This window comes from Scleropages formosus, chromosome 1, assembly GCF_900964775.1.
Source record: "Scleropages formosus chromosome 1, fSclFor1.1, whole genome shotgun sequence".
NCBI classification, from domain to species: domain Eukaryota; kingdom Metazoa; phylum Chordata; class Actinopteri; order Osteoglossiformes; family Osteoglossidae; genus Scleropages; species Scleropages formosus.
This window is the reverse complement of record NC_041806.1, coordinates 4,758,030-4,779,953: the sequence shown is the minus strand read 5'-3', so window position 1 is coordinate 4,779,953 and position 21,924 is coordinate 4,758,030. Positions and strand designations below refer to the sequence as shown.

The 21,924-nt window shown below is 48.3% G+C and overlaps 1 protein-coding gene across 7 annotated transcripts in view; it reads right to left on the bottom strand.

Annotated features, from left to right (window-relative positions):
- Positions 1 to 21,924, bottom strand: part of arhgap44b (Rho GTPase activating protein 44b) — a 54,306-nt gene that overhangs the window by 25,500 nt on the left and 6,882 nt on the right. The gene's annotated exons all lie outside the window — the stretch shown is intronic.

Below are 21,924 nucleotides of genomic sequence, written 5' to 3'. Positions count from 1 at the left end.
TGGTTATTGAGTGATGTTTAGCTGAAACCTTTGTCTAGGTGATTTACACTGCTTCATACACTACAGTAGACTACTTGCGATCATTCACTTATTTAAAACACACCTCCAGACCGCAACAGGACAGCGAGGGAAACATGGAGAGGATGTGCAAACTCCACACAGACCGAGCCGGACTCGAACCCAAACCCACAGCTCAGGAGCTGTGAGGCATCAGCACTACCACTGCGTCGTTTTACTGAAGCAGTCCTGATCAGGAACACTAGAAGCTGATCCTTTGTGGGACTTGAACCAAAAACCCACAGGGTGAAAAGTCTCAGCTCAGACTTGCAACGCAAAGCTCACATTCAGGTAAATTAAGCAGAGCTGCGCCACAGGGGGGCCCTGCTCTTGTACCTTTTATGGGGACCGTTCTGGTAGATACCAATTGGAGAAGTGTGTGATTGTAATCACATGCCGCCCCCCACATGGACCCAAACACGCACAAGCACTTGAGTCTGCGGGGAGGAGAGCCCACGCAGGACCTCTCAGGGACAGCATTCCACACAGCAGCTGCTTCCTAACATCCACAAACACTATCAGCACGCAACTCACACTCCTCACCATGTTTGCGGGGGGGGGGGGGGGGGGGGGGGGGGGAGACACAATGATAGCTTGTTACACAGCATTTTACCCTATGCGGCACCCCGTTACACCGTATTACTTCACGTTACACGACCTTACATCATGTTACACCACATCAGGACCTGTTTTAGACCCTTTCTGGGAGAAATTAAGGCTGCTCTGTCTGGCTCGCGAGGAATGGAACAAATCCCCAAACACCTTAACCGCCTCTCCATCCATCCCTCCGCCTGTCATATATTCCGCACGGCACGGGGGATCTGTGCAAACGTACACCAGAGCAGGAGGTACCGCCCTACAGTCAACACCCACACAAAGCCACCCGCACCCCAACCCATAAAGCAGGAGCTCAGATAAGCCCCGCCCACTGCCCTGCAGAGACTCGGGTCTGCAGAGTGGAATGCCAGGGAGAGGAAAATATGAGGTTGTGGATGATGAATCTTTAATTGTCACACGGCTCCTCCATTAGTAACGCCAAAGAGAGAGACGGGGGGGGGGGGGGGGGCTCTCTGAGATGCCCTAGGGACAGTACGTCCAACCCGTCCCTCCAGCAAACACCAGAACCAGTTACATGGTGGTAAAGTGGATACAGCAGGTGGTGCAGTAGTCAGAGCAATCACCGTGCAATCGAAGGAGCCAGGTTTGAACCTCAGCTCCTGCTCCAGAAGCCCCGATCGAGGTACTTACCCTGTGCCGATACAGTAAAAATTACCCAGTAGTACGGTAAGTAAAGTGATGTTCATGCTGGAACACCTAGAGATGCTGATGAGCTAAAGCAACTCTATATAGAGGAGTGAGGAGCGAGACAGAATTCCTCCACAGTGATGGGAGACCCCAGTGAACAGCTACAGGACGCGTTTAGTTGCAGTCGTCGCTGCTAAAGGTGACACAACAGCGACTGCACGCTTCATTTCGCTCCGCAACAAGAACAGAACATGAAAACATCGTTGGGGGCACCTTTCTCTCCCGGGCTTCTTTCATAAACCTCTAGAACCGACGGAAAGATCTGATGAAATTTAATGTCAATGGGCTGTAGAAGCAGCGAAAACAGAAAGGCGGCAAATACTTTTGCGACCCCCAGCACTGCGAGTCATTCTGGGAGGGGGAAACGTCAGATATCAGAATAAATAGTGGTAAATTCTTTTTTTATGCTAATGTGTAAGCAGATAAAGATGAGGCTGTGAATAACGCCGGCTACACGGCAGGATGCGGGGAGTTGGGGGGGGGGGGTTGTTTGGGACAGCGTGTTTCGTGATCGCTTTTCCACTAATGGCTGCTGCGTTTCGCCTCGCCCTCCCCCGTCGCCCTAATGGAGCGAGCAGGCTGATGAGTACGGCAGAACAGAGATCCTCTCGCTCCTTCTACTAACCCTTTCTCCTCCTCCTCTCCATCTCAGCCTCCATCCACAGCTCCCTTCTCTTCAGTCCGCAGCTGACCCCACTTATTGTTTCATTATTTCAAAATAAATGTAAAATTATCCACCATTTTTAAAAAAAAAAAAAAAAAAAAAAATTCATAAATCTTTCATTATTTCATATTTACCCGACGCCTCCGTCAACGGTGACTTGCAACGCGAGATGCACTAAACCACCTGCAATTATTGGCTTATTTATAAAGCGCAGCCATGTATAACACACACACTGCAGGTGATTTAATCACCGATGGACCAAAAACACAGGCCTTTGGATTGTGGCTGGAAACTCATGAGAAAACTCCGCACAGACTGAGGCGGAGTCCAACCCAACACCCCAAAGCACATCCCAGGAGCTGTGAGGCACCAGTGCTACCTGCTGGGCCACCATTCTGCAGTTAGATACAAATGGACCTTTTTACTGCACACTCTTTTTGGCCACAAAAGTTTTTTTCCATAATTCCTCCCATCCTTTGCATCAAAATTTGCAAACACTGTTTTTAACCGTGGTTTTTTGGCTACTCGGCACGTCCAAATTGCGCTGATCAATGGAGCTGTATTGAGCACGGTTAACGATTTCTTTCTGCGGTCCGCTATCTTTGGAGTTTCCCATGTTTTGCTCTCCCTAGTATCCTAACCACATTGCTGGAGATGAAGTATGCAGGTTAACCGACGTATTAGTAGGGACAGAGGGTAAAAAGGTACAACCGCCATACACATTTTTTTTTTTACCGTGTTAAGCTCATCTCTCCGCTTTTCTGTAGCACGTGTCCACCGTGCTCGTCCTTTGTCTCTTACTCCGCTGCCTCTCGCCATCATATCACTATTGACCACCATGGTCAAGAGCAGTGGCTTCAAGGACTCAAAAGCCCCAGGAGGGTACTTGCAGGTGTAGCTGGGATACCCAGCATGCTTTGCTGATGATGTGAACGGGTTGCCATGGCAACCCGCTTTCACTTTCCGGATGAGGCGAAACGAAAAAGTTGGCGTGCAGAAGCGGGATACTGTGTTAGGAAGTTCCAGAGGTGAATTTTATAACATACAGGTGCGCTCTTTAGGACATAACACTGGATAACGTTCCCGTGTGAGACTGTGTGGCTCAGGTACGACCGATAATGCACCGCAGCCATGAGCAGGTGACCCCAAGACCAGCGGTCCAACTGCCACACCATCGGCCTCAGACAACCGCACCTCCGTCTCCCTCCTGAATCCGGCCCAGCTGGACTGTGCCGCCCCAAGCCGGGTGCGTGCGGCACGCCGCCGTCTCCTCGGGTCCCCAACACAAATTCTGTTTCGACAGATAAACGAATTTAAAAATAGAAAAATAAAGAAACAGACCGCGGGCTACTGCGGGCAGATGTTTAAGGGCCGGAAAGTGGCGGGACACCGAGAGACAGCGAAGGAAAACATGGGACGACTGTTAAAGGAACAAAATTCCAAGGGAAAAAAAAAAAAAAATTAAGAAAAACAGGAAACAAACTGTCAAAGAGTCCTGTGAGGAAGCAGGACGGCGACCTCGGAGAATATTCACATCACCTAGAGTAGGTGAACGGTGCTCATCGACGGGACCCGTCGCGGGTCGTGCACAAAGCCGGTGCTGTGGGGTGAGCCTGCTGAGGGTTCCTTAGGGAAGAGCGGGCGCTGAAACATTTATGTGTCGTGCATCGCAATTATGAATTTTTCAGTTTTGCTTTTTTTTTTTTCTTTTTTTATAAAAAAGGACATAACGCACGCGGGACGTCGTGTTAGTGATGACGCCGAAGCATGTCGACACTCCCCCTCCGGGACCCGCGCTGACACATGGCCAACAGCCTCATTACCGTGGGAGTGCCTCTTCGGAGGATCGAGAGAGACAGGGCTTCGAACCCTGTTGCCACACTGGTAATCTCACAATCTGACTTGTGCTCCATTTTACAAGTGACTTACAATGTTAAGATACCTACAATTATTTACCCAACCGGGTAATTTTTACTGTATCAATTCAGGCTAAGTACTTTTGTCTGGGTACTAAAGCCACAGATGGGATTCAAACCAACAACCTTCACACATCCAAAGGCAGCAGTTTTAGCCTCTATGCTACCAGCTGCTCTGCTTTTACACTGCTCACTTTACACTAGCACTTTTACACTGTCAATTTTATACCAGCGACCGCACGCTCCTCACTTGACATTTGTCGTTTTACCCTGAAGCCTTCAGTGGTACTTTTCCAGCATATTTGTACAGAGCCCATGCGGTACCCCTCCCCTGGAGGATCATCTACTGAGGAAAAGAATATTTAGGCATGTCCACATTCCGCTAATAAAAAAATGGTTCGAATTTGCTGTGTCACACCACTCCTGACAGCTCTCCAGGGCAAAACAGAATGGGGGCGGAGCTTCTCACAGAGCTGCAGATGTGGGGTGGGAATATTGTTCTGCATCAAGCGAGAGAGACGCCCGCTATTCTGTGGAGGCCAGAGCTATGTGGACATCACTGTTGAAACCTGACTTCCAATCACTGCAGCTTTATGCGTGAGAGGCACCAACGTGGCAGAGGGTCCACTCCCCTCCCTCCCTCCCCCCCATGTCGGGGGGACTTGGCACTCGTCCCCGGGACCGTCTGCACTCCATCGGCCTGAGCGTCTGCCAGCTTCTCGTGCGAAGCGGTCACGAGAAACGCGTGCGTTTGTGTGTGTGCGAATGATGAGCAGAGAGCAGTGCAGGGGTGCCGACTGCTCACCAGTAAGGTGCATGATCCATGTGCTCATATCAATATTTAATATATATATTTTTTTTATTAATAACCTCTTTATCTGACCCCTATAATGACTTTCAATGTTAGGTTTGTACACTGAGCTACTTACACTGATTTACCTTTTCATACAGCTGGGTAATTTTTCTGTATCAATTAAGAGCAAGCACCTTGATCAAGGGCAGGGATTCGAACCCAGGTCCCTCAGATGTAAGGCAAAAGCTCAAACCGAAGCAGCACCTGTTCAGCGCTCATCCTCTTAGCACCAGCTTTGTATCCCAAATATCAGAATAAAAGAGTAGATGGTTATTAATAAAACATCCTGATTACTCGTAAGGCTGTGGGAATCGTACCAATGAGCTACCGGGTTGAGGCTGGACCCCAACAGCCAAGCGCCACTACTGAGGGTCAAGGTATGCACCTCACGCAAAGACGACAACAGCTTAGGAATTCCGTTGTGTTTATCACACACCCACACACTGTGCACTTGCATGGCAAACAGAGGCGCGCACTCACACACTCACACACTCACACACTCGCACACTCGCACACGCAAACACACCCACCTGGTTTGACTAAGATAGTCCCAGGATTTACGTGGGTCAAATCACACGCCAAACACACAAAGAACAAACAGCTCACCCGGAGAGGCTGCCAGCTATGTCTGGTGTAACAAAGCCCGGCGTCACACCTGACGGCTCACCTGTCGCGCAGGTCCGACGGGTTACTTTCACCACCCTGGGCGCCGCGCACCTGAGAATCAAACTGCACCGCACACACCTGTTACCTAAACAGGTGGGCAGCACACGGGCCAACAGGTGGCATCGGGGCTGGAGTCAAAGCCTCACAGTCTGAAGGCTGTTGGTTTGAACCTTGCTGTGTTACCCTTGAGTAAGGTACTTTTCCTGATACAGTAAGAACACTTTGCTGCATGAATGGATAAATCATTGCAAAACTGGTTATTTACCTTTATTTCTAAAGGAACTGACAATTATTCACCCATTTACACAGAATGAATTTACTGACACATTTTGGGGTAAATACCTTGCTCAAGGCTATTACAGCAGGAGGAGGGGATTTAAACAGGGGCCCTTTTGAGTCCAAAAGTGGGGGCTCTAACCACTGCGCCCCCTGCTGCCCTTTAAACACATGCATCGGCAGGCCACCTGAACTGTTCCAGCGAGCAGTCGGGCTGTATGAACAGGTGCAGGAGAACGGAAGTACGCTGCACATCAGTCGCTTTAATTGTTAAAAATTTTTTCATCTGTTTTTTTCCTTTATTCCTCATCAGGACTGTCCGCATTCAGAATGATGCACCAAAGAAGGACACATACAGCAGTTGTATCCTGGAAAAAAAAAAAAAAAAAAAAAAAATCACTTTTGTGCTGGAGCAGCAGGTGGCGTAGTCATTAAAGCTGCTGCTTCGCACCCAAAGGATGCAAATTTGAACCCCCCCCCCACTGCAGTACCCCTAAGCCAGGCACTTACTCTAAACTGATACAGTAATAGTCACCAAGTGGTATAAATGGGTAAATTGCTGTTAGTAGCCTTAGTCACTCAAATTAATAAAGAAAAACAAATACGACCCGGACGAGAAGCAGAGAACAAAAGACCTGCCAGAATGTGACGCTCGTCCTTACATTGTAAAAAATCCGAGATGACGGACGCGTAGATGTTCGGGATTTTCATGCGGGGGGAACGGCGCACGTAACAGACTCGGCTACTGTATTATTCAGAAATAATAACGGTGTCTGGAAAGCAGCGGTTAACGTCTTCTGTCATGCGAGCGAGACGTAGAGCGAGGTGTGACGACCGTGAGGACGTGCAATTAAATCTCATACGGCCACAGATTTTCTTGCATTCTGCATACGATTCTGGACCCGGGCTCCCTCATTTGCTTATTGCTATTGTTTCCACTAACAGAGGTTCTGTAAGCTGCTTTGCATACGGGCAGCAAACCGCGCCGAACAACTGCTCGTGTTTGCTGCCATGTGTGGGCGCTAATCCTATCCGCAAGGCACCGCCAGCGAGGGAAGGGGGGGGGCAGAGGGAAGGACGTACGAGTGCCGAAGGTGCGGAGGAGGTTGTGGTGAGGTCTCATAATTAATCAAACTGAAATTCTGGGAAATGGGGTGGGGCAGAGATGGGGGGGAAGGACTGAAATATCTGAAATTACTTGAGAGAACTGAATGCGGATAGTAACAACAACAAGCAACAGGGTTTGGGGTCGAGATTCGATGAAGACGGAGGGTGAGCGGTGGCGGAGCAGGTTTGGCCAGGTTCTGCTCACTGGTGGGTCTGGGGTTCGAGTCCTGCTTGGGGTGCCTTGCGATGGACTGGCATCTTGTTCTGGGTGTGTCCCCTACCCCTCCAGCCTTGTGTTGCTGGGTTCGGCTCTGGCTCACTGCTTAGGACAAGTGGTTTCAGAGAGTGTGTGAGTCCATGAAGACCACCTCAAGGAGGGACTTGAACCAGGTTGTGAGCATGATGGTGATTAATATATAACACATCAGCTCCAGACAGCTCATTCACCTAACAACCTGGCCACTGGAGATGGTGGGGTTGACATTAATGCCATAACATGATGGAGGCACAGTTGTGATGAGCCAGGAGGGAGGCCAATCTGTGGTGGACAAGATGGGGTATGAAACTGGAGAGATGTTTGAGATGGAAATTATCGAGAAGATTGGTGGTCTTCGTAGCTCGGGTTGTTGTAGATGTTTGAGATGGAGAGGAAAAATCAATGTTGTTGGATAACTGATGGGTCAGTTGGAAGGTAAAGGGATGGGAGATATTGTTCCAGGCAGCGAAGAGCAGGTTTTCTGGTGACAGGACTCCATTGCGTCTCTGTACGGATACAAAGTATATTCTTGCTCCATACTTTAGAAGAAGAACTTGATTGTTTGCATTTGTAACTCAATTTCTTTCTACATCCAGTGTCACTTTTACCACTGAATCTCAGTCAATGAAAACTTGATCAAACAGACATTCCTAATGCCATCATTTCTTACAGGATACTTAAAACGTCTCTGTTTTATCGGTCGGATTCTGCGAAAGTCTCGGATATGGCTATAAATAACAAAAACGTTAACTTCTAGAAAAATTTAATTTTAAATTAAAAATTAAAAGAAAGCGCAGTCATGGCACGGTCTCGGGTCCTTGCATGGGACGGAGGGTTGTTAAGCAACCTGGGCTCACGCTCTCACGTGCTGTAACCTTAATCACACTTGAGATACGTACAGTACTCCCTCCCAGCTAATGTTTTCAAAGCACATGGGTGGGCTTTGGCCATCTGCTTATAGTCAGGAAGGAGCGAGCCGATGACAGACGCAGAGATACGCAAAAGCACAGTCTCGCAGGGACCCTTCTCTCATGGTATGTGTAGAATCCAGGTTTTGACGCGCCCTTGATTCCCAGCCGTCTGGGAAGCGACAGGAACCATTTCCACCTCTCTGCTGGTGGCAGTACGAGATCTCACCCGCACTCGGGTGATGATGTATCAGCATTGCGGATCCTACAAAACCCGTTCATTACGTCTGTCCTGCGGTGTGTCCAACGTGCGTTCACAGGGCGCCCCACCTCTGAGGGCCCCTAACGGGTGCATGGTGGGAAATGCCGTCTACTGCTCCCTTTGACCAGTCCTTCTGAGCTTCACCTGTTGCATGACCATGTACATCCTTCGGCACCACTTACGTGCCAGTCCCATACCCCAGTGGGGGTTGGGATCCATTTACCTTTACCTACAGGACTGGGAGAGGGCAAGTGAGCGGCATCCATCGCATGGGAACAAGACGAGTAAAACAGCACCTGCTGCTGTACCTTAGAGCTAAGGCACCTCACTCTCACGGCCGGTGGGGAAACTGCTCAGAAGGCAGCGGGCAGAACTGTGCGTCACACGGAGTCGATCCATCAGCGGGCGTCCACTGTACAAACAGGCAAAACTGGGGCGATGGCGACAATGGAGGCACGGTGTTGCCATGGCAACGGGGGACAAAGCATTTTGACATGATAGGTGTGCGACTCCCTTCAGCGGTATGTTTACCATTTCGCCTTGGGGTTGGACCTCAATCATGACATGGCGGGGTAAGTGGCAACGCTGCATTCTTTCGCCACAGCACTTTCATATTGATTTCATTTCTTTATTTACCCTGTTATCCCCTAATTACCCTTTATTTACATATTTAACTATGCACAGTATGAAAAGTAGGCCGCAAACTTGCTGTGCTATTTCAGCAGTGCAGATCGCAGCACTGAGCAGCCAGTGCTCCGCAACACACCCGTTCCTTTGTTTACGCACCCACTTCGTTCCCGGAAATCCTTTCGTTCGGCGAAAATTCTTCTATTGAAACAACAAACACCATTATTTCTTATGGGGAAAAATTCTAATTCTAATTCGTTCCAAGCGGGACCCTATAGCGTCAGACCTCCACCCAAACCAATGACCTCAGTATGGCCATCATTCATAACCAATAACTGAACCCACATGCACAACGCAAAGATGCATGCAAAGATAAGACGCATGAGGACAAACCACACCTCCACACACCAGGCTAACCTGCTCGAGCAACCAGGAAGGAGTCGATATCTCCAACCTGGCCTCAAACTAAAACAAAGGCTTTCAACGCCAGTTGACCGTCCGTTGCATTCCAGCCAAGGCTTCTAAAGCCACGATCTTCAAAAGGACCTCAGCCCAAGAAGGGTGGGTCCCAAGCAAAACACAACCGCCCACCAAAATTGAGGCAGCTATAAAAAGCACGATCGGCATCCTTTGATTAGCTGAGATTATATTTCTAGTCACAATATTACGCTTTCATTTTCAGATGGGCTTCAACAATGAGCGGATTAGACAATCTGACTTCGTGTATGAAAACCATGCGGCTTTGCTTGGCTCATTGTCCTTGGTTTGCTTTCAAACTGTGAATATATTGAACGTTACAGCCAACCCCCTTTTCGTGTCAACGGGACAGAAAAAAAAAAAAAACCAAGAATTGCTCCAAACATAAATAAAACCCAAATCCTTCCCTGATTTTTAAAAAGCTGGAATCGTTACTCAGCCTGAATTCACACAAAGGCTTCAGTGAGGACCCACCTTGTTTGACTTGTGGACAAACACGGTACCAGTCAAAAATTTGAGTACACTTAGTGGACATTATTGTTCAGGAAGCGTTGGGTGAACTAAATTCAGCGGGACACCAACCAACATGTCTTCTCAGCCCTTCCGCAGCAGTTCCCAAAAACGTAGGATACCTGTGTGTTGCTTTTGCTCACTCTGCTGTCCAGGCGAACTGACATTTTTGACTTGTGTCAAGATACATAATGGTGCCATCATGAATGGGACAGTCTCTGATTGTACGGTCATCCTGTGGTCACGTTTCGAGTTTCACCCAACATACCAGTAAGGACCTCCGTACAGCTTCAGATAACTTACAAGCTGTTTAAGGCCCACGCTGTTACTCTTTAACGGATAAAAGCGGTGGGACAGTTCATACGAATATCTGCTGCTGCACCCTTGAGCGACGTATTAAAGCTGAATTTCTTGTGTAAACACTTGGCTAAGCAGAGCCTATCCAAGAATGTCGTACTGGATACAGACGTGAGCTGGATAAAGAATAAAAAAATGGTCAGTAGAGCTTCTGGCTCATTCGCTCGCATGAATGGAATGGTAAAAGAAAGGTACACGCACGCAAAAGCATGCCTTTCAGCCAAGGGCTTCCAAGCACGTTTCAAGAACGGTAGGGGCCACAAAGAGCCGTTCTGTACATCTATCCCTGTTTCTACCGCTGTTCGGTCATATCCATTGACACATCTGGACTATCAAAATGGTCCAACCTGCTCAGCGACATTCAGGATGACGGACAATTAAACCAGTAAAGTGAATTTATCACGGCATTTGCAGCTCTTCGAAGGTATGAATCCAAAGGGTTCGTTGTTTTGGGGAAGTTGTCTGAAGGTGAGGCTTCGGATCGCTACCCGAAAGTCCGCAGTTTGAATCCCTGGATCCCTTGATCACTTACTCTGAATTAATATAGTAAGAACACCCAGCTGTATCAAAGGGTGGATCGGTGTAAAGTTGATTAGCTAACATTGCAAGCCAGTTAATTAGTCAACGGAGAAATCGGCAAACAAACAAACAAACCAAATAAAGTCAAGAGAAGCGGCTCTGCGGTGTGTGCTTGGTCTCGCTGCAACAGTGCAGTGCGAGATCCTCCAGGTTCCAATGGACATCTGTGACTTGGTACCAGATGTCTGGAACGGATTGCTGAGCCCCGGGGAAAGAACAGAAGAGCCTCCACCCCTTGCCACAGAAAACAGGATCGAACCGCCTCACGCTGAGCAAATGTGGCAGTATGGAGGGTCGACAAACAAAGCAAAGAGATAAAAAACACGACGGTGGTGTGAATGACAGAGATAAGGCCTAGGAGATATGAGGATACGGTTCGGGTTTGAATGAGCTCGTGGACTGGACCCATGCCTTGTGTCTGCTGGGGAAGCGGTGACTGTAACCGTGTGAGGTTTCGAAGAGTTCAGAGGCGGGCAAAATGTGTTCGGGCACTGTATCCGAATAGCAATCCGCTTCCCCCACAGAGCCGCGACTGGTGCTCCCAGTGTTTCCTTCAGCGCCAGGACGCGTTCAGTTTCAACGATAAGAACTGACATCGTTTCATTTGGTGGAAAAGCGACAGCTCATTAAGCGGCATTGGGGAAGAGGCCCAACCTTGGGTCACTGAACCCTGGCCGTTTTGTAGGGGTCTTACTAATTGCAAGCCACAACAGGTAGACAGGGTGATAATATCAGCGAATTCTGGAAAAAAAATCACCATTTTTGATTGCATGGCGGCCTCAGGGACACTACTGACCACCTGTTGTGCCATACGGTAGGTTTGTAAAGAGATGAATATGCATGGTTTCTTGTTAGCCCTACTACATTGTTTATTTGATCTGGCATGTAAAGACACTCGGTTTGCAGCGAACCACCCCCTCGCACTCCCTCTTTCTTAGCCTTTGAGGATGAGAAAATGTTTCCTAAAAGCCAAATTGAAGCCAGGTTGCCGAGGAGAAAAAAAGGTGAAGAAGCGACGGAGCGTGGGACGGAGAGGGGGCCATAAAAATCAGGTTACCGAAATGGAGAAACCCACTTAGCTGGACAGTGAACTAGGTCAGCGCTTTGTTAAGGATGCCAGAATAGCTGCAAGCACACACACACACACACACACACACACACAAAACATGGACATCCAGAGTTGTTATCCACAATGAGAAGCATCAGGAAGGAGCCAGCACATGAAGGACAGTCGCTGAACAGACACAGCTGGACAGACATGTCTCCAAAAGAGGCTTTTCCACTCCAGGAGAAGGCAGAACTTCAACACAGCCTCCCTTCTTGAAGACCTCTCCACCTCAGTTCATTTGGCTGGCGAGTAAAGGCTGGCCTTGCTTCAACGCTGGCTCGGGGGATGCCGAGTTCGAATTTGGGTTGAGATGCAGACGATGGAAGATGAAGCCGACAGAAAGGCTGAGCCAAGAATATTCAAAGTCCGAAATCAGGTTTTAATAGGGAATGATGACCATGAAGATGAGGAGGACACCCCTGTCGCATGTGATTTTGGAGTGTCCTGAAAATTCCATATGGCACATGGCTGAGCGCGTGGGAGACTACATGTCATTCTGGGTTTTTTACACTGGTTTTACTGGAAGTACCACAAATACCCTGATCATCTACTATATGCCGCTGCCTTAGAAAAACTGTCCTGATCCTGATTTTCTGAATTTGAAATTAAAAACTGAAATGCAAATATTTAATGGCTGTCACTACTGTACTCTCATTCATTTTTCAGTTCTCATATCTCATTCTGTGCCTCTCTTCCTCCATGATCCATTTTTCATCCAGACTCTTTGTGTGCTTCCTACATTGTTTAAACTTCACCTCTTCTGGGTTCTGTTCCAGGAACAGCCAGTGACAAATCAAGTCTGAGGGAGAGCTTTGCAGTGTAATTACATCAATTTGTGGCACATTCATTGATCTGGCCTGTTCTCCAACAGCCATTCCTAAGGTTTAATCCTTGTCTTTCTCCTGCAATAATGTGGAATGCTTCTCCCTCCATTTTTCTACACACAAACACACACACGGTGGCTGAAGCCACTTGTCCCGAGTGGGGTCGCGGCAAGCCGGAGCCGAACCCAGCAGCACAGGGTAGAAGGCTGGAGGGGACACCCAGGACAGCATGCCAGTCCATCACAAGGCACCCCAATCAGGACTCGAACCCCAGACCCGACAGAGAGCAGGACCCAGTCAAGCCCGCTGCACCACCATGCCCCTTCCGTTTGGCTACTCAACAATTAAATTACTTCTCAAGGAAGCAGAGTGTTGCAAAGTGTCATGAATAGATTCAGTTACATGGACGAATCGGCCATCGATACGGAAGAATGGAAGGGAGTTAGAACCATGTGGAAAATGAAACAGGGTGGGGTCAAACTTATTTGACCCTAGAAATTTGAACCACAGCAAGGCAGCTTTAGCCAGAAATGCCAAATATCAGAACCTCTGCTGTATTGCAACCCAACTGGATGGACTGGTCCCACTGGAAGTGTGGGACTGAAGCACAGCAGACAAAAGGCTCATCAGGTTTTCAAAACTTCTTTATGCCTTGTCAGAATCTCAGGCACAAACACATTTATTCATTTAGCTGATGCTTTTCTCTAAAACAACTTACACTGTTGAGATTACAATTATTCACACAGCTAGGTAATTTTACAAGAGCAATTGAGGGTAAGTATCTTGCTTAAAGGTACTATAGCCAGAAGTGAGGCTTGAACCTGCAACCTTTGGGTCCAAAGGCAGTTCCTCTAACTACTAAACTACCAGCTACCCCCTTATACAAAGTCTGGCTTAATAATGTATTTGTCTAGTGGCTCTAGCTTCAAAACTAATCACAATTTCATAAGGTCCAACCCTAAAGCTTATTCACAGCTTTATCTGATCAAGTCCGAATTGTCACTGGAAGCACAGATGACGATACCGAACTTATCGTACTATGGACGTGTCATGCAAAGACTGGTTTGCCTTGAAAAGATGGAGACGACTGGACAAATGTTGTAGGAAAAAGATGAAGATGAACAGTAACCTGATGGATGGACTCCACCACAGAAAGAAAGGAAACATTTCTCTCAGTTGGACAGAATATTCCCCTTAACTCAAGAGTGCAAGGCCATGAAAAGTAGATACTGACTCAGTATCTCAAAATAGCTCTAAAACCTAATCACATTTCTTGCTTTCGATGCAGGAACAAGTCAACAAGCATCAGGTCTTAACCTGAGTGACACCTTCATCTACTCAACCTTTAGCCATCCTATTCAATTACTTGGTTTTACCTTCTTTCCTTTGCCATGGAACTGCTCTTTTACAGTACAGAAGCAATGTGATGGTGGGTATTTTAATCACACCTCCCTTGAATTAGCCCTTCCAACCCGACTTACTCCACTTGTCCCGATGTTGGGTTCTATTCTGGTATTAAGCTGAGAGGAAGCTTATTCTGGACAAAACTGCTGGAGACCTCCAGTATGATTTAGGAGAGATGTCTGCAACAGAACTTCCCCCAGGACAGAATCTAGTCCAAACTCTGAACTCCCTGAATCATGTGTTGAACCAAAAACAGCTCACGCATATTTCATCCGCCACTTTCCCAGTCCCCTTCCCATCCTGACTCTGTAAAAAACATGGGATTTATTTGTGAGAAGTCTGAAATGAAAAAGGAGCTATAATACGCACTGTAAATGTGTCGGGTCATTGTTAAGTCACAACAATAAACGGGTAGGGTAAGGTCAAGGTTATGGTTAAAGTTAGTTGCCTACCGCCCTGCGATCCTAAGGGCCAGCAGGTAAAACCATGGTCAGCGCTGCTGTCTTGGACTAAGAAGTTTCAGGTTTGAATCCCATCCCCTGCTGTAGTACCCTTGAGTGATGTACCCACCCTATACTGCTCCACTAAAATTTACCCATCTGTGTAAATAACTAGGCAACTTAGGCAGTTTGGTTTGTTGGTTTGGTGGATTTGTTAGTTTGGTTGGTTTGGTGTGTTCGTTGGTTTGGTGGGTTCGGTGTTTGGATTTGTTGGAGAAGGTAACTAAGCTTCTTGGTCTCGGGTCATGGAGATGTCTCTGCGGCTTTATGTTGGTTGGACTGGGTCTTGGTGTACAGCCATTGATAAATATGCATGGGGTATAACGCATCTTGTCCTGTGTATCTCGAATGTTGCTATTCACTTTGAAGAAAAGTGTCGGATAAATTAATAAAGGTATAGTGAAGTAACTCTCAGTGTTCATCGTGGGCCGTCACGAGAGCAGGTGGAGGGTTGTTCTACGGGACGATTAACGTTCATATTACAGCAGGAGCTGACCAACAGTGGTTTCCGCGTTCGCTGATGTGGCACATAAACAATTCAGAAAGCATCCAGGGTGAACGTCACGGTTCAACTAGCCCCCTGCAAGCACTCGGGTTACCCGCCCGCAAGGCTGCACTGTTATGGTATGATGGAGCAGAGTCACCTGTTGGAAACACCTACCCGCCAATCAGGGAAGGGTTTTGATCTCCTGGTCAACTTGATCAAGGTACAACACAAGGGTCCTTCTAGAACAGGCAACCTTTCCGTTATAAGCGGACTTCCTTAATTACCCTCTGGCTGGCAAGCATAATTAGGCCATCATTCTTCTTTGTTACTGTGATTTAATAACAAAAAAGCAGGACGGGGTCAGGCCACCCACCTCAGAAGAGACACGGGAAGCCGATGGTGTCCCAGTTTCTGGCACGCGTGCGGAGTAGCGGTGCTGCGCTCATCGAGGAGAGAACCGTCTGCCTTGAAATGGGAACGTATAGTCTGTCCTCTTCCCAGCGAAATCCAGTCCCACAGACCACTGGACTGGGTTACGCTGCTAAGAGTCGAGTGAGAACCGCCGTACTCAAGGTGTTATATGAGAAGTACGATGTAAGAGGACATTTCATTTTGCTTTGAGAGTCCCGCTGAAGAAAACATAAGTGCACTCAGCTACCAGTACAGTGGTTAACCCTAATACCTTTGAACCTGAAGGTTACTGGTTCATATCCCACTAAAGTGCCTCTCTGTGACTTATTTATCCTGAACTGCTCCAGGAAAAATTACCCAGCTGTATGAAGGAGTAAATCACTGTAAACCTCATTATAGGAAAGTGTCACCTGGAGAAATCAGTGGGAAAAAACAGCACACCCTACATACTGTCACACAGCAGCCTTGAAATAGGGCTTATAATCAAACTGGCAGCACTTTCACCCCCTTTAAAACCGGAAGTTCAGCCTTTCCGCATACTGACTCGTTTGACTTCGTGTCTATCCCTCAGACTGTTTCCCGTTTGTAAATTTTTTCATTAATTTTTTTTTAGTTTCAGTTAAAAATGAGCTCTTCCCCTTTAAATCCTCAAACGTGCACTAATGGAATAAACAGGGAGGATTCGGCTCTGGGAGACACAGCGGCCGCAAGTCCAGTTTCCCTCCCAATTTCGCACGTCGCCGTTTCCAGCACGACGGCCGGTTCCTCGACAAACGTTTCACGGGATCGCGCTACGTCGTCTCGGCAGAGACGGAGCCAAAACCTGCCGCCGACACCTCGTTCCTTATTGCGAGCCTCGGCATGCTTCCATATTAACAGCTGAGGTCCATGTGAAATATGCTGAGAAAGGGAACTAGACCATATCGACAGGACATGCCCTTAGCACACCTCTCCCAGCAGCGCCGTGTCTAACTTTAGAAATTGCTGCGGAAATGCGAGGGTGTGGGGAGCAGCAGGCTTGGCTGGGTCCCACTTTCTGGTGGGTCTGGGGTTCGAGTCCCACTTGGGGTGCCTTGTGATGGACTGGCGTCCTGCCCTGGGTGTGTCCCCTCCCCCTCCAGCCTTGCGCCCTGTGTTACCGTGTTAGGCTCCGGCTCGCCGCGACCCCGATCGGGGCAAGTGTTTTCAGACAATGTGAGGGGCTTGACGGAGGTGAGCGATAGGTCCAGCGAGTGCGGTCCATCTAGTACAGTCCAGCTGTACACACACGCCACGTGCAGTCAGATCGACTGATTTCGGATTTAGACTCATTTAACACGCAGAGAAGCTTGAGAAGATGAGCATCCCAAGATCAGCTTTTGTCGTTGTCACGGATAAACATGGGTGTTAATCCAGCCAGGCATCGTTGTAGGCACCTGGGATTTGAACTCACAAACTTCTGACTCATTAAAAGAAAAAAAAAAAGGACTGTCGGGGAACGCACGGTCAGGGCTGCTGAGGACTGCGGGCCGAAGATGATCTTTGAGGACAAGCGCCACCTTCCTTTGGACTCGTTCCCAAGCAAACAGGCTCTGAAGGTGGTCCCAAGGACCAGTTTACTGGGTTTACTGTACATCCCAGGGACAGCAGGGGGCAGAGTGGTTAGCGTAATTAGCTTTAAGTCAAAGAACCCCAGCTTGAAGCCCTGCTTAGTACCCTAATGAGGGTACTTACCCTGAAACGATACAGTAAAAATTACCCTGCCGTACAAGAAGACAGGGGGGCGCGGTGGCACGGTGAGTTGGACCGGGTCCTGCTATCCAGTGGGTCTGGGGTTCGAGTCCTGCTTGGGGTGCCTTGCGATGAACTGGCGTCCCATCCTGGGTGTGTCCCCTCCCTCTCCGGCCTTACGCCCTGTGTTGCCGGGTTAGGCTCTGGCTCCCCGCGACCCCAAATGGGACAAGCGGTTCAGAGAGTGTGTGCGCGCGTATAAGAAGGTAAATCATCTTAAGTAGCTCAATATACAAAAAGAGCGATTAGTAAAGGAAATGTCATTTCATTTTTTAAAAAAAATGCGCATTACATTTGGCCACATTTCATTAGCAGTTTGTCATTTAATATCCGCTTAAGCAGTTCAATCAACCTTTTTTTTAAGAACAGTATATATTTACAAACAGTCTGTTATAGAGCCTGTAATAATCCCGAATTCTCCAGTACGGAGAAAGTGAGGATTTCTATTATTTATTCATTTAGCAGACGCTTCTCCCCCAAGTGTCAAACACCAACGATTTGTCATTTTTATTTCCTTATTGTGTGCTATTTGGAATTATTCCCCAACCTTCGCTGCGGCCTGTGGCACTCTCATCTCAACCCCACGGGCAGCAAGAGGCTGCGAGATGCTCCGCAGCTACAAGAGGAAACAGGAAATGAACGGGAGGATTTTCGTGTCTCCGCTGCGCTCCTGTCGGGTTTCGTCCGCCTTGCTACGCGCACCAGAGACCTGAACTCCCAGCATCCTGCTCCCACGTTCCCAAAACCAGGGGAACCCAAGTCAGATACAAACATCCAAATATAATGAAACACATCAGACGAAGGTCAACAAAAATTTTAGGCTTATAAATTAACCTAATTACTATTATTTACCCCTTTTCTATATCTGGGTAAATTTTAGGGTATCAACAAAAGCAGGGGACAAAATTCAAACTCAGGCCCTTCGACTGTGGATGTGACCACTACGCCACCTGTTACATTACAAAACTACGCATGAAGTAAAAGGCGGTACGGTGGTACAGCGCCTGGGTAGTGCGAGAGGACATGGGTTCGATCTCCGCTCAGTCTGCGTGGAGTTTGCATGTCCTCTCCGTGTCTGTGTGGGTTTCCTCCCACACTCCAAAGACATGCTGTTCAGGTTCCACCAGAGTGTGTGACAGAGAGAGAGAGAGAGAGAGTGTGTTCCACTGATGTATGGATGAGTGACCCAGTGTAAGTAGTGTATCTAGCAGTGTAAGTCACCGCGGTGAATAAGGTGTGTGGGCTCATAACACTACATAGTTCATTGAAAAAAAGAGTCTGCTAAATAAGTAAATGTACCAACCAATGTCAACAACCGCTAGTCCCGAGCGGGGTCGTGGTGAGCCGGAGCCTATCCTGGAAACACAGGGCGCAAAGTTGAAGCAAGGAGGGGACACACCCAGGACGGGATGCCAGTCCATCGCAAGGCACCCAAGCAGGGCTTGAACCTCAGACCCGCCAAACTCGCTGCCACCATGCTCCCCCACATGAAGTACAGCCACAGTAGAAATGTTAATAAATAGTAGGATGATGAGAGCCCTTGTGAAAGTTCAGCTGTAGACTGTTGGCTTCACTCCCAACAGCCTCTACCGTGGTACCCCGATGCAATGTACCATACTGCCCGTGCCTCATGGGAGCAGCTCGATGTGTCTTCTGTGAGTCATGGGCTGGCTACTGGTAAACGTGTGGACGGTTTGCCTCACTGCTAGCCGTCCCCTCGGAAAGAGGACAGGAGGACGGAACCAAGAAAGAGCAGAAAACGTCCTCCACCGATGCGCAGCGAGTGTATTTTGGGTTGCGATCCAACCATATCTCTGCGTTCGTGAGATCGGGTTTGTCCGAGATGACCGTTGAAAGAGACGACGCTGAATTTCTGCCCAAACCTGTAGGCCCAAATGCCACAATATTAATGTATTTATCCTCACACTGTGTACCTTATTATTTTTATTATTCGTGATAGTAACAATCTATACCGGCGTAGTGTCCTTTTCAGGGTGAACCCTACCTTACATCCTATATTTCCGAGTTAGGCTCTTGATCACTGCAAACCAACAGTGGACAAGTGGTTACTGATAGTGGATGGACAGATGGATAATAATAATAATAATAATAATAATAATAATAAATATCAAGGTGGTCAAGCCCTGATTTCAACATTAGAGTAAATCCATGAGACTCAAACCAATGACCCACAGACACAACAGCAGAGATCCTTGATGCCCTAAGCAGGTGAGTGACAGGAAGGCAAACGGATGAAAACCGAACCCTTGTGGGTTCCACTTGCCATTAATAATTAGCGTGCAGGAAGAGCAGTTAGGTAATGGGGCCCATGCCTGCCTGTCACACCCACGACAGCTGCTGGGGGATGACACCTGTCCTCCTGTCACACACAGGGGGTGGCATCGGGTGTCACGGGGCACCACACGTGTAGAGCGGAGGGGGTCACACGTTCATTTCAATCCTTCATATTCTCTGCAAAAAGTCATAAATTAATATAACAGCTGGGTCAGCCTTCCTGTGTGGGTAACTGCTGGTCCGGTGCAGGGTCAGGGTGTCCGGAGAACAACCCGGAAGCTCGGGGTGGGAGGCATAGTAAATCCTCAATGGGACGCTAGTTCAACGCAGGGTAGAAACATTAACTATGCAACAATAATATAAAAAAATTAACAAGTGACATCACAAGAACGATCCCTGTCTGTTATGGCTCACGCACACACAAACACACCACAACGTAGTAATGAGCTTCCAGGGATGCCCCTGATTGCAGGAGCAGATGAGCCACTTGGCTGCGATGACACGGTGATGGAGAGCTTTGCTTACACAGGAGGGAGGGAACGTAAACAGCCCTTTAGGATGCGACAGCTCCGAACAGATGGCACGGTTCCCAATCGCTGTTTGTGTCGCCGGGCTAGGAGAGCATCGTTGTGGGGTATGGGGGCGAGACTCATCAGGCCTCCACGTCCAATCCCACCGAACTGAGGTCATGCGCCGTGCGTTTCTGCAGGTGGCAGCGGCTGCCCCGATGGCTAACAAACCGCTCAAGTTTCTGCTCCCGGGAGAGGAGGTGCTGCCGTTCCCATGAGCGATGCTCCTAAACCAAACTGTTTCCGCAGACATCTGAGCTCCTGGGAGCTCAACGATGAGCAAAGAGGTGGGTGAAGATGCCTGTCTGGACCCCATTTCCGACCCCCATACCCGACCTCAGGCCCATAACTCCCGCACGCCACTGTATGCAACTCTCCAGTTCAGAAAGAGTGGATGAACCAGGACATGCGTCATCACTGCGTTTCCATGACAACGCTGTTCCTAATCAAGCAAGCGCTTGCAAGTGGCAAAACCCATGGGAGCTCATTCTGAAGCTCTCTGCAATGTTCATCAATTACCAGAACGTTTCTTTTTTTTTTCCTTTTCTTTATAAACACACCTACGCCTCTCACCTGGAGGGGCATCCTTCCGCAGAGTTCCCAGATAATGACACGTCTGCACTGAAAATTGTTGAGAGCGTGTCATGCGCTTTTCCAGCAGGGTGTAAACGAGCAGAATTTTTTAATAACTGCAGCCGAGGCGGGAGCTACGAGGGGCTCCTAATTGCGAGCGCAAATCCATCATCGGCAAAACCGCAGCGGAGATGCTGAAGGGGAGGGGTTCGTAGAAGGTAGAGCGGTATGATGAGGCTGATGGAGATGATAGAGGTCAATTTAGCAGCTTCCATCTCGGTACATTAAGAACATTCACGCTAATTTACTTTACACCCTACAATGGCACGGTTGCTCAAGCAGTTCTTAGAACCAGCATCCCCAGCCAGCTCTCAAAAGCAGGTGGTCATCAAACTCATTCCAAAACCCATCATCAGCCCATTTCTCATACCTTTCTATGTCCACACCTCAGCGCCGCCCTTCCGCTGACCAACCACATCCAGTTCAATGCATGGCCGATTATTTCTGGACTGCTTCATAAGAGAGACTTTGAACAAAGTTTGACAGAATCGAGGTTGAAAAAAGAGCGAGCGGCATCATGGAGTCAACAAAAATGGATGTTCCTTGGGTTTGGTTGAAGTAGGTGTTCACGCTGATTGGTGCCTTCAGGTGGATCCATCATTACTGCCCACGTGTAGATCCCCAAAGGGAGCGGCACCTTCGCGCCATAACCAGTGACCTTCCTCCCAACGTGTTTATCCGATACAGCCCCACACCTGTTGTTACCTATTCCCTTCTGCCTGAACAATCTTAGTTTTCTTCTGCTTTTATGGACCAAATGCTCCTTGTTTTTCCAGTACGGGGCTGTGTGACTCAGGTTTGAATCTGTACTCCTTCAGGCGCACTGACTCATCATTATGAGATCATAACACGAGCTGTACGGTGACTAGCCTTTGCTCCTTAGACCGCCGTCTTCTGGCGCTCAATAAACTCGAGAGAATTTTGAACCTCGTCCCGAGCTTCCTCAAGTTTTCGGAGCTCAGCCTGGTCCAGTAGCTCTTGCAAGTCTCTACTGTTCTGGATTTTACCACTTCCCTTTCATTTCAGCGTTCTCTCTTTCAGTCTCTACATCTGCCCTGGATGAAGGCGCCCAGTCAAAGGCCTACAGGTGCTGAGAATATGTC